Source organism: Sebastes fasciatus, chromosome 9 (assembly GCF_043250625.1).
Source record: "Sebastes fasciatus isolate fSebFas1 chromosome 9, fSebFas1.pri, whole genome shotgun sequence".
In the NCBI taxonomy this organism is placed as follows: Eukaryota; Metazoa; Chordata; class Actinopteri; order Perciformes; family Sebastidae; genus Sebastes; species Sebastes fasciatus.
Genome location: NC_133803.1, coordinates 34703523 through 34715743, shown reverse-complemented (window position 1 = coordinate 34715743; position 12221 = coordinate 34703523). Strand labels below are relative to the sequence as shown.

The 12221-nt window shown below is 39.3% G+C and overlaps 1 protein-coding gene across 5 annotated transcripts in view; it reads right to left on the bottom strand.

The window, feature by feature from the left end:
* LOC141774614 (WAS/WASL-interacting protein family member 1-like) overlaps nucleotides 1-12221 on the bottom strand; it is a 34446-nt gene that overhangs the window by 18997 nt on the left and 3228 nt on the right. The window contains exons 1-2 of one of the 5 annotated variants that reach the window (XM_074647406.1): nucleotides 9020-9142; nucleotides 2642-2749 (exon numbers count right to left, since the gene is read on the bottom strand). The exons of 3 other annotated variants lie outside the window; for them this stretch is intronic. The gene's annotated coding sequence lies outside the window, so the exon portion shown is untranslated. Of the gene's footprint in view, nucleotides 1-2641; nucleotides 2750-9019; nucleotides 9143-12221 lie in introns of those variants that run through there. One more of the 5 variants, XM_074647405.1, reaches the window with a different exon arrangement.

Here is a 12221-nt window from a genome sequence, read left to right as displayed (position 1 = left end):
GAGAAAACACTCAAAATCAGCAGCTGTAGCATAACTATTACATTATCTTAAGTAAGTAAGCAGCTTGCTTAATGATTCTTTTTAGAATAAGTAAAAACAGACTGTGGTTCAGCACAGAAACATGTTGTGGTTTTCACAGCGTGACGGCGGGTATATACCATGAAGAGGAAACCTCCCATCACTTTTAACTGAACTCCGCCCAGACAGCTCAACGATATACGCTTCCAGAAACAACAAGACGAATCAAACACACCTTGTGTAATTCAACAATTAACAACCTTAAAATACAATAACTCTATGCCTGTAGAGATCAGGCATAGATGGAGATCATCAAGAACAATTCACAGTTCTGAATCCGAGCAGATCCCGAGCATGAAGTCGGGGTAATTTTAGCCGTTCAGAGTGCAGCCCGGGGTAGTAATAAATGTGTCGGCTGTGCAGGAACAGTGCTGAGTGGCTAAGCTAACATCCTGTGGTGTGTTCACATGCACTTGCTCACACACACACACGCACACACGCACACGCACAGCAGCTGTATCTGGCAGCAGATGTGGCTCTACGTACGTCGCTGTTGTTTTAGACTTCGACTCAGCAGGTTAATTTTACCTCTTGAACATTCTTCAAATAAAGAAATTAAAGCCGAATACATTCAGCGACGGAAACGTTCACAGATGAGCGTCTCCTGTAGAAAGACCTCTGGTGTGTGTTTGTCTTATTAACGGAGGGATTTCTTTTTAACAAGGACTCAGTGTGTGTGTGTGTTTCCTCTACGTATGAGCCGTGTGACCAGATGTGACTGAAGAATGTTTAAAAACAGACTAGACGAGGTTCCTGCACGTGTTTATTATACAGAAGCTTCTAAAAGCTATCGAACCTTTAACGATGAAACCGATGAGCAACATGCAACACAACTACCGTCACCATTTCTTTCTGCTTTTCCTCAACAGCATGAAAACTGTCTTCCTATAAATAACACAACGCGTATATAAAATATATTTGATCTCTATATTTATTTGTTTTTATTTGATTGTTGTCAACCGATTGGTTTCTTTTTCTGCTCATTTCATGAGCTTCTGGTTGTCAATATTTTTGTCGTATTTTTCTAAATTACATTAGCTTAGTTTTCTTTTATCCTTTTTTGTTGTTGTTTGTTTTCTCCTTAAGGTCTGTTGTATAAGCCGGTGGCTTCTTGACCTCTTCTGACACATTCATTATTTTTTTCATTATTTGGATTTTATGCCATCTGATGAATTATTTCTTAATTCCTGCTTTGGTGATCTTAAGAATAGAAAGGTTTAACTTTCATTTTCAGTAATTCTGGGTCATTTAAACACAGTTAGCAGCAGGTGTACCTCTGAGGCCCATTAAGTGCTGTACTGTAGATTTTCATTGCTTGGGCTTTAAATCTTACCTGCTCATCTATGTTTCATGTTTAGTCCTACTATCTTAGGTGACGTGCCAAAACGGCTAAATTAATACCAATAAAGCTCTCTGTACAGCTATATATATTATACACTGTGACAAATCAAATCAACCTCAAGCATGGCACAATAAAACATCTGTACGTACATCTGTCCACATTACACTAATCAGTTTAAATATCTCGGATGTATAGAGATGTTGGGTAACATCATATCTTCATATCAACAGACATCATACATAAAATAAATGACCTTGTCTGTGAATCTGCACCACAAACAATAATAATAATAAAACTGGAATAGCACTCGGAGAGCGCAGACCTCCTCCAAGGTGCCTGACTTTAAAACCAGATCCCAGCTCACAGCTGGCGGCACCGTGAGGCGGTCGGCTTCTTACTAACACGGTGTGTTTCTGTGTAACTCTCAGAAGGAGGCGGGGTCACGCGTCATCAACGTGTCATCAGTTACATTGCGCATGTGTTATACTCTGTGGTCTTAATGATCTGGCTTAAAAATATTCCTGAATCCGGATCATAATCCAGATTGTTCATTGTGCCACACCCCACCCCTCCAAAAGGTTTCATTCAAATCCATCACGGACGTTTGGAGTAATCCTGCTAACAGATAACAAACAGACGAACCAACGCCGGTGAAAACATATCCTCCTTCCTAGGCCTTCGGCCTTTGGCGGAGGATATAATTATAATACCGATGATAAGAATGAAAGGGTAACTGTGATTCGGAACTGAATGAGTGAAATAGATTATTTTCTACGGTTCAGTCAGCTGACCTTGACCTCTGACCTTTCTGTAAAGTGGAGCGTTAGTTAAGAACTGTCCCCTTAAAGACTGATAATATAATCACATTTAAACATTCACACGATGTCTGTTTATGAACAAGGAAACGTGCTCGGAGTAAAGTTAGTCTCGCACTCCGTACGAACAACCTAACTGTAGTCACGCTGGTTAGCGTTAAAAGAAAATACCGACCAACTTATATTATTAATCGCTCATGAAAATAGCTGCAGATTGATTTTCTGTCAATCAACTAAATGATTAATCATCTAATAGTTTCAGCTTCACACACAGGAAACAAGTTCTCTTGGATTCAAACCAGACTGAGCTGCAGCTTTACACATCAGCAGTCTCTTTAACACATCATTTCATCATAAGTCCATCACAACGGAGAACATCACTGTAACTTTTGACATCAGTACTTACTCAATCTGTGTCCATAGAAGAATCAGCAGTACGTTGAGAAGACAGTAGAAGAAGCAGCGTAGTTCATTCCTCATAAAACAGCAGAATGTGAAGAGCAGCCACATACAGCTGCAAACAGCAAAAAGAGGAAGATTAGCAGCATCTAAAAAACATTTTAAAGAAACATCGTTCACCGAGAAGAACTTCTTGATTCCTCTTCCTCTAAACTCACAGCTCGCATTCAGAGAAGTCCCTTATATATACGGCACACGCCAACACTTCCTCTTTCTCAGTTCCCCACCTGGGGGAGGGGGGCGGGGGGTTAACATGAAGTCCGCAAGGTTTTGCAAGATGGGGAAATATAAATCCACCACAGTTCAGAGATCAGATGTGGAGATCATTTCAGTTATTCAGGCAGCAGCAGCAGCGAGATTGATTCACATATGTATATGTAACGATTTTGAAATAGATGTTTTAATGCCAGAATCGATATATTTGCTCCATCTGAGTCTATGAGGAGGTAGAAGGAAGTTACAGCTTTTATTGTGGTAGTCTGAGTAATGTGACGTCATATCCGAGAAATAAGATTGATTGGATTATATTCACCAGCATTACATGTCCCTTATGGATTAAAAAGAAAATACCACTCATTTGTGAGGGAAATGTTTTTATTCTTAGATTTTTGAGTTGCTGGAAAAAAAATAAAAAATAATTCCTGTCAATGATCCTGATATATTTGACTTCAGGACATCTCTGACTACATACATGCTGAAAATCAAACATTTTTACTGGATTCATTGAGAGATTTTCCAAGTTTTATTTAATCAACATTTTATTGCTGATCATTATTCTCTCTTTTATTCTATTTTATTTTATTAAAATGTTATTATTTTATTACAATCTGCTTATTTTGTGAAGTTTCATAATTTGTATTGATTTATTTGTATTGTTATTTTTATTTATCTTTTATTATCTCTTATTGCTTTCTTATTCAATGAACTTTTATATAGGTTGTTTTGGTGCATTAGTCTCTAAATCCATTTTTAACACTATATATTTTTGTCATTCGTCTGTCCAGCACTTTGAATTGTTTGAAAGGTGCTATATAAATAAAGTTTGATTGATTGATTGATTGATTGATTGATTGAAAGTTAAAGTCCCTAGGAGTGTATGATTCAACTTTTTCCCATGGTCTAGTGTTAACAAAGTTAACAAAAATCACAATAAATCGCAATATCGAATTGCAATACTTAAAAATCTCAATACATATAGAATCAGCACGCAAGTATTGTGATAGTATGGAGTCAGGAGATCGGTGTATCGTCCAGCCCTAGTAGCAGTAAATCAGTAGCAATCAATCCACCAAGGCTGCACAATCCTTATTTCTGATAATAGAAAATCTTTACATCAGTTTTATATTATTTTTTGTTTAGTTATATATATATATATATATATATATATATATACAGCCCAAATTGGTCTAATTAGTGACAAATGCATAAACTCAAACACAGCGACTGGTTGCAGACTTCATTGCTTTTTTTTTTTTTTAATGCATCACTATAAATAATTATTACTCTCCATTTTTAAAACTTAAACACAGTAATGCACCAGTATATTAACATGTACTGTATAACAAAACTACACAGCCAATGCATGTTTTCATGCATGACATTCTCAAGTAAACATGTTATTTGCTTTGAAAGGCGCCGACGTCCACCTGGCCGAACAGCAACAACATCCACCGTTGTCTTCACCATTTAGTTTTCATTTAAGAAGGGGACATATCTGTTTGTTCACATCCATCTGAGTATCTGGAGCTCCTTCCAACCCACAAACTGAAATAAGACGACCCATTCAGTTGTTAGTGGGCTGTGATTCAACCAGTCATTCAGACGTGGTGATAAACCGATGATGGCATGAGAACTATCTGTACGTTCCAACACTCATACTACCACACTGTTTAGTACGCCAGAAAAATATATAGTACATCCCAATACACAATATGTCAAATGCAGTATGCTGAAAATACCAGGATGTTCTACTACATCCGGTCGCATTTTGCAGTATCCAAGCCTATAAGGCTATTCAGACCCACCATATTTATCTATGAACATTAAAGCATGTAAACATGTTGTAGTAGAAACCAAAAATACAAGAATGAACCTGAAAATGAGCACGATTTAATCAAAATCAGACCAAATAGAAGTTTTTACAAAAATGTTGACACTTAAAAGAGACTGTTCGTAACTTCTTCACGTATAAATCATTGCTGGTCGGTGTCCCATGCGTGCTCGCGTTTGTCTACGCTGTTCAGACTCAGACTCCAACACAAACTCCAGTGAAGCACCAAAAACCTCTTGGTTGTATCTAGTGAAGCTGTTAAACAGTGTTGGCCGCGGTCGGAGGACGCGGGGGAGACCGTAGCTTTGGTCTCCAGGACCCGAGTCTCTGCTGTACTCTGCTCCTCTACCTGCCTTCACTCACACACCACGCTCCTTCTCTCTCTCTCTCTCTCTCCACCTCTCCACCTCTCACATGCATACATGCACACTCCACACTGCAGAAGAGTTAGTAGCAGTATTAGTAGTAGTTTGTGCAGAAATAACTGCTGCAGCTCCTCCAGACCAACAGAGGTTTCCCGTGTCTTGTGAAGTGACGGGGCTCTTCAGAGAGAAACGTTATCGTCTCCGACCAAATCTCCGGCGTCTCCCCCGTTCCCTCCGGCCGCGGTCGGGAGGCTGAGGCAGGAAAAGCCAACACTAGGATCAGCATTGATTCATGGAGAGACCTTGGTCTGGTCAGCTAACATTACTGCCAAGCAGCTGAAATATAGAGTGATAGAGCTTTTAGCTGACGTGTGTCTCCTCACTGTGTTGAGCGATGCTCCTTCATGTCTATGTAGAGCGAGCACAAGCGCCAGCAACAGGACGCTGACTTTAGTTGACTTAACGGACACAGGTGAAGCTGTTAACAAGACATTTAGGATTCTTACTAACAGTCCCTTTAATGACTATACTAGGTAATAAATCAGTGTATTTCTTGTATCAAGAGCACCACAGTGTGAAAAACCATCATCATCTACTGAAAAGTCAGTGAGACATCATGATCGATGGCTGATTTCACACCGTATACTTCCTCTGTATATCAAAAGGGGAGCCCATAATGTCAAAAGGATGAGACATCAGATCAGTTTTGTAGCATGAGAAACACCGACCGGTTTATCATTCTGACCGTGTGTGAAAACATGCACGCACCGACGACCACAATGGAGAAGTAACGGATGAAAAGAAGAAAGAGGTAGCAGCAAATACTGAAGAGGAGGAGAGACACGTTTCTCATTTACTTGTAATTCATTTACTTAAGAAAGGGGTTTTCTTCTAAATGCTTTCTGAAGTATGTTAGCCATGAGACGGCCTTCACACGTCACATGCATGAAGAAAAACAAAACATAAAAGGAAAGCGGAAAATTAAGACCAGCTTCCATTTAACTGAATCGATCCCAGCCCCTCTAATACAGCTGCTGGACGAAAAGAGTTAGCATAGCTCCACAGCAGCCACTTCCTTTGCTCTCAGTGTCACACTTCCTGCCTCGCAACGCAGTCAGCAGCGGCCGGTGGCCTGCCAACCCTCCGTCGGCCGCACTTCAATACTCTCTCTTGTCTCCTCTTTCCAGCCAACTATAGAGCGGCTTCTTAAAGACACACCTTGGCTTTCTCCCCCTCTCTCCTCAGCTGGTTCTCTTTACCGGGCTCCAGGGAGCGGAGGATGTGTCTGAGCTGAGCTACTTCAGTTCACCATAAAAAAGGCCAGTGTTCCACACCGTGTCCAACGCTCACACTGTTAAATCAACACCTACGGTAACCTGACACAAAACAAATGTGCAACAGGAACTTAATGTAAAGCCATCAGAACCTTTTGAATCACTGCAGGTACTGAAACTGATTCTGAAAGAATGAAACAAACATCCTTACAGCCTTCACATCCTCTTAAATAGGTTAAAAGACGAAAATATATTTCTCAGAAATCTGGATTGTTTCCTAAATTGCTCACCATGACTGAGAAAAAGAGAACAAGACAGCCCAGATGTCAAAACATTGGATATTTTATTCTATCCCTTAATTCTGTTATCACAATACTACGTCATGCACGAGTAAGTCAAACTCATTATGTTCAGATTTTGTTGATTGAACTGTGCAGATGCAGAGATGTCGAGTCATTATTAGTGTCTTCAGTGTCTGTGACTATTTTTCCCTTTTTGCTGAGATGCAGTTTCTATTTTTTGGTATGATGCCCGAGATGTCCTTACCACATTGCATCATGCTGTCTTTACATTCATGAATCAGCAATTCAGGCTGCAGATGAATCAATAAGCCAGCTTTTAAAGGAACAGTGCAACACTTTGGGAAATCTGCTTTAGTCACTTTGTGGCAGAGAGTTAGAGGAGAAGATCGACATCACACAACTTCACACACAAACAAGATATAAGGTGTTAATTAGTGAGCTTTAGAGGAGCCCGTAGGTGGATTTTTGTACCATCTTGACAGAACCAGGCTAGCAGTTTCCCCCTGTTTCCAGTCTTTGTGCTAAGCTACGCTAACTGTCTGCTGGCTGTAGCTCACAGACCGTATATAAGAAGTGGACGTAGTCACCGTGACGTCACCCGTTGGTATGTGGACTGCCGTTTTGAAGCCTCGAGTTCGGCATTTTGGCCGTCACCATCTTGTTTTTTTGCAACCAGAAGTGGGACCATCATTTACTAAATGAACATCATGCTGTATTGAAGAAGACTTGAAACTAGAGATTGAGACCATAAACTCATGTTTACAATGTTTACTGAGGTAATAAATCAAGAGAGAAGTAGGCTCATTTTCTCAGAGACTTAGTCTCTGAGAAAATGAGCCTACTTCTCTCTTGATTTATTAAGTTAAAAAAAATAAGTAAAAAAAATCTGTCTGGAGCCGCAAAACATGTGATCATTGTGATGAAGGTAACACAGTTTATAGTCTAAGTATATAGTATATCAGTCTAATGCAGTGAGGGCCAAAGAGACAATGTACTACGGAGTATTAGGGCCACATTGAGGGAAAACACATCTGAGATTTACACAAAGTCATAACTTTACGAGAATGAAGTCGTAATATTACGAGAATAAAGTCATAACAAAAAAAAGAAAATAACAGATATAATTACTACTTTATAATATTATGACTTTATTCTCGAAATCTCAGATTTATTATTTTTCCTCAATCTGGTCCTAATCCTCCGTCGTACCGTCGTACCATAGACCTACTACAATGATCAATAAAAATGAAAATGTAAACAAAGAACAGTTATTCATTTCCATTTTTATAAATCCACAGGGAGCCACTGGAGAGGAGCTGAAGAGCTGCAGGTTGATGACCTCTGACCTCTACAACCAGAGGAGTCGCCCCCTGCTGGCTGGTAGAAAGAATGCAGGTCTAAGGGACTTTCAGACCAGGAGTTTCCCACCGCTGTAGCTTCATATTTAACTGACAGAGATCAGAGTGGAATCGATCTTCTCATCTGAATCTCCACCAGAAGAGAGAAGTGAATTTCCCAGAATGGACATTTGCAGAGGTGCAGAGAGGCCAGAAGGCCGCTGTCTGAAATGCTGAGTCATCAGTTGCAAACACTGAATCGTTATGTTTTGTGGCAAGGGCAAGAATATCAAATATCACTGCATCTCAGGCCTATTGGTTTCTACAGGGTTTCAGCCGTCTACAGCCATCTGGTGTCGCAACAGATTTCCTTTTTGTTACTCATCAACAGCACCATCAGTCCCTGTGTGTCATCAGGTTCAGGCCTGGTCCACATCAGTAACACAGATCTAACTGACAAACAGTCCTCAGATTCATTATCCTCAACAACTACAGAAGGAGAAGGAAGACAAAAGAAGAGAATTGATATGTCCCCCCATCCTGTCATCCCGTCATCCTGTCCTCACACAGTCACATGAACATTAGTGCATCTCGCCTGCAGGCGAGTCAGTCACTTAAGATGCTTTGTGATCACACATCACACCACATATGACTCATATACTGAAGGCCGAGCACAGACGACACAAAACGTCCTTCGAAATGCTTCGACTGCGTGAAAACTGACTCTGAAATATACAAAGAAAACCTTTAATTCAAATGCCAAGACACACATTTTACTGTGTTAATATTTGAGAATTCCTCCGGCTGAGAATTCATTAGACTGTATTAATTCTTAAACTTGTATTCATACAACAAGGAGATGTTATAATTCAATAGTTTTAGCTTCGCCTTTTCCCACATTTACTCCAAAATGCAGCAGTGGTAGAGAGAATAAAAATGAGTAACAGCCACCTCCACTTAGCCTTTCTATCTTCCAGAATGTAAATCTAATACTAACAGCGTTTTTACGACTCATGCGCGTTCTGACCACATACATCATTTGTGTTTAAATTATGTCCGTTAAAGACTTTGACTCCTTGCACTCCCCAACACACGAGGCACACGGTCATGAGTTTGTGTGCTAGATGGACAGAGCGATGCCAGGATCACATGCTTTATGCAGGAAACAGAGCTGAGAGCACGAACAGGGAGCACATTATGTTTCTACTACTACCCGCTAAACAAATGCACATTATGCTCATATTATGCATGCAAAACACGCTATCTGTTCATCTCTGAATGCATCGTAGGAAATGACGAAACGCCCTTTAGAACATCTCTGAATTCGGTCCAAGAGAAAGACACAAGATACGTTTGAATAAACAGCAGAGCAGAGGGGGAGACGTGGCGGAGATTCACCCAGCCCCTCGCTTCCTCACAACGCTGGGCTCGTCCCACTGAGCTCTTGAGGAATGCCAAGAACTTAGACTAAAACTAGTTCTGTGACAAAGCACATGAATGAGAACACAACCGAAGGCAGCGTGATCACGTAAACACGGTTCTCCTCTGCTGCACAACGACCATGAAACCCCAAACATAAACGGGGGAGATCCAAGAATTACTGAACAACATCTGCACACATCTGCTGGAACCAGCTTAGTCCAGAAATATGAAGAAACACATGCAGACCCAGAGTCTATACATAGGTTCCTTATTATTGCATCTAATTCCTCTAAAAGAGCCGGATGAGGTCAACTCACAGTGTATCGCATACAACGCACATAACATAGCAGCAGTGATGTCAGCCATGGGTTTCTACTGGGACTTTTTGTGGCCGGAGGTAAAGTTTAGGTCAATGCACCGCCATGCAACCGCCATGTGCATGAGCTGACACACCTGTCAGTCAGGGCAAACACACCCCACAGTACGGCCAAAATCCTCTATCCCGGTACAGGTCATTTCATATCTCAATAACCATATATATCACGATATAGCATTTTTTTCTGGTATAAATAGTCTATAAGAAAAAAAACACATCGTAAAACCTATTGTTTTATACTCTTCTGTGAACTAAATACTTGACAAATAAAAAGTACTTTCTCATTTTAAAGGTCCCATATTTTAAAAAGTGAGATTTTAATGTCTTTTATATTATAAAGCAGGTTTAAGTACTATACAAATACTGTTAAAATATCAAAACGCTCGATATACGGAGAAACACACACAGCCCGTATTCAGAAATTGCGCGTTTGAAACAAGCCGTCAGGATTTCTGTCCATTTGTGATGTCACAAATATACAATATTTAGACCATTACACGGTTTTAAACTTCAACATTCTAAATGTGTCCCAGTTTATTTCCTGTTGCAGTGGATGTAAATAAAATCAGCTGACAGGAAGTAAACATGGACCCAAGCTGTTGCCAAGCAAAGCAATTCCGTTGCTATTCTGTTGAAATGCAGTAAAACGGAGCGTTTCAGACAGAGGGTGAATACAGGTATATTCAGGCAGACAGGATGAGGAAAATAAAGTTGTTTTTTTTAACCTTACAGCATGTTAACATGTTCTAGTAGAAACACAAAATAATAATGATAAAAGTAATAACCTGAAAATGAGCACGATATGTCCCCTTTAAAAGGGACTGTTTGTAACTTCTTACACGTATAAATCATTGCGGGTCGGTGTCCCATGCGCGCTCGCGTGTGGCTACGCTGTTCAGACAAGAATCCAACACAAACTACACAGAAGCACCAAAACCTCTTGGTTTGGACACTATGCATGGAACAAGTGTATATTGACGCGCCGTCCCCGGCCCGTCCAACAGTACCCTAGAGGGGAACCCTGTGCGTCGGTCTCCGATGCTGAGGGGCGCTGACCAGGCGGCGGTGTTTGACGAGTTGGGAGTGAGAATGTGTTGTCATATTGCCCAACGCTACACAAAAACATTCCTATCTTTTGCTTTAAGATCCTCTTACAACAAGTTTCAAAAAGGTCACCAAGACATGCCTCAGATGAAGTGAAATGACTGTATTTAAATAGTAGTAGTTGGGGGTGGCAGTATCTGCTCCTGGTTCCTCCTGTCCACATGTCAAAGTGAGCAAGACACTGAACCCTAAACTGCTCCTGATGAGCCGGCCAGAAGCTCACAGCCATAAAACTGCATCTTTTAGTGGTTGTTGGCTGAACGAGGTTCAGTTTGACCTCCTGAGGATTTATAGCAGAGTGGCTCCAGTTTACACAAACAACATCTGACATTTTAAATGCATACATCTTTTTTTTAAATGGAAGAACCATGTTAGCAACATGTGAAACTGATCCTGAAACATACCGACTAACTAACGGTGACTAACTGAGCTGGAACACTTCACACAAATGTCAATATGGTCACACCCTCGTAGGTCAAAACCCACTGATATGATGGACAAACACTCAGAGTTAACCTCAGTAGATCCACTGAAGTCATCATGATTACAGATACTGCAAATGCTTCAAAAGTCTACTGAGATATACAGTATGAGATATTTAGTGGACAGTTTGTTTTTTTAGAGCAGTAAATAGATTTAGTAAACATTTTCACTACATGATTATTGTGGCCAAAATAATTGACGATAACGATATTATCATGATTTTTAGGCCTATTGAAAATTTGAATTAATTATTTTATTTAAAATTAAATTAAAATAAATTAAAAATAAATATAGAAATAAAATAAAATAAAATAAAATAAAGCAAAATAAATAAAATAAAATAAATAAATAACTGTTAAATTCGAAAATTTGAATTAATTATTTTATTTGAAAATAAAAAATAAATAAAATAAAAATAAAAATACAAATACAAATACAAATAAAATAAAATAAAATAAAATAAAATAAATAACCGTTAAATTCGAAAATTTGAATTAATTATTTTATTTGAAAATCAAATTCAAATTAAATTAAATTAAAATAATATAAAATAAAATAACTGTTGTGTGTTTGTTTATTTTGTGGCAAATTAATTACACACAAAATACGAGTGTAGGGAGGTGGAGAGAGAGTCTTTAATCATAACTGTTTATATAAAATGAGTTAGAGATGCTGGATTATTTACACGATATAATCATAAGTATATTATTGACATAATATCAATGTTTATTTTTTAGAGATCACTGTTATCCTCAATACCGGTATTTTGTGACACCCCTAGTGTAGACAGTATATACACTTAATTTGCAAGACT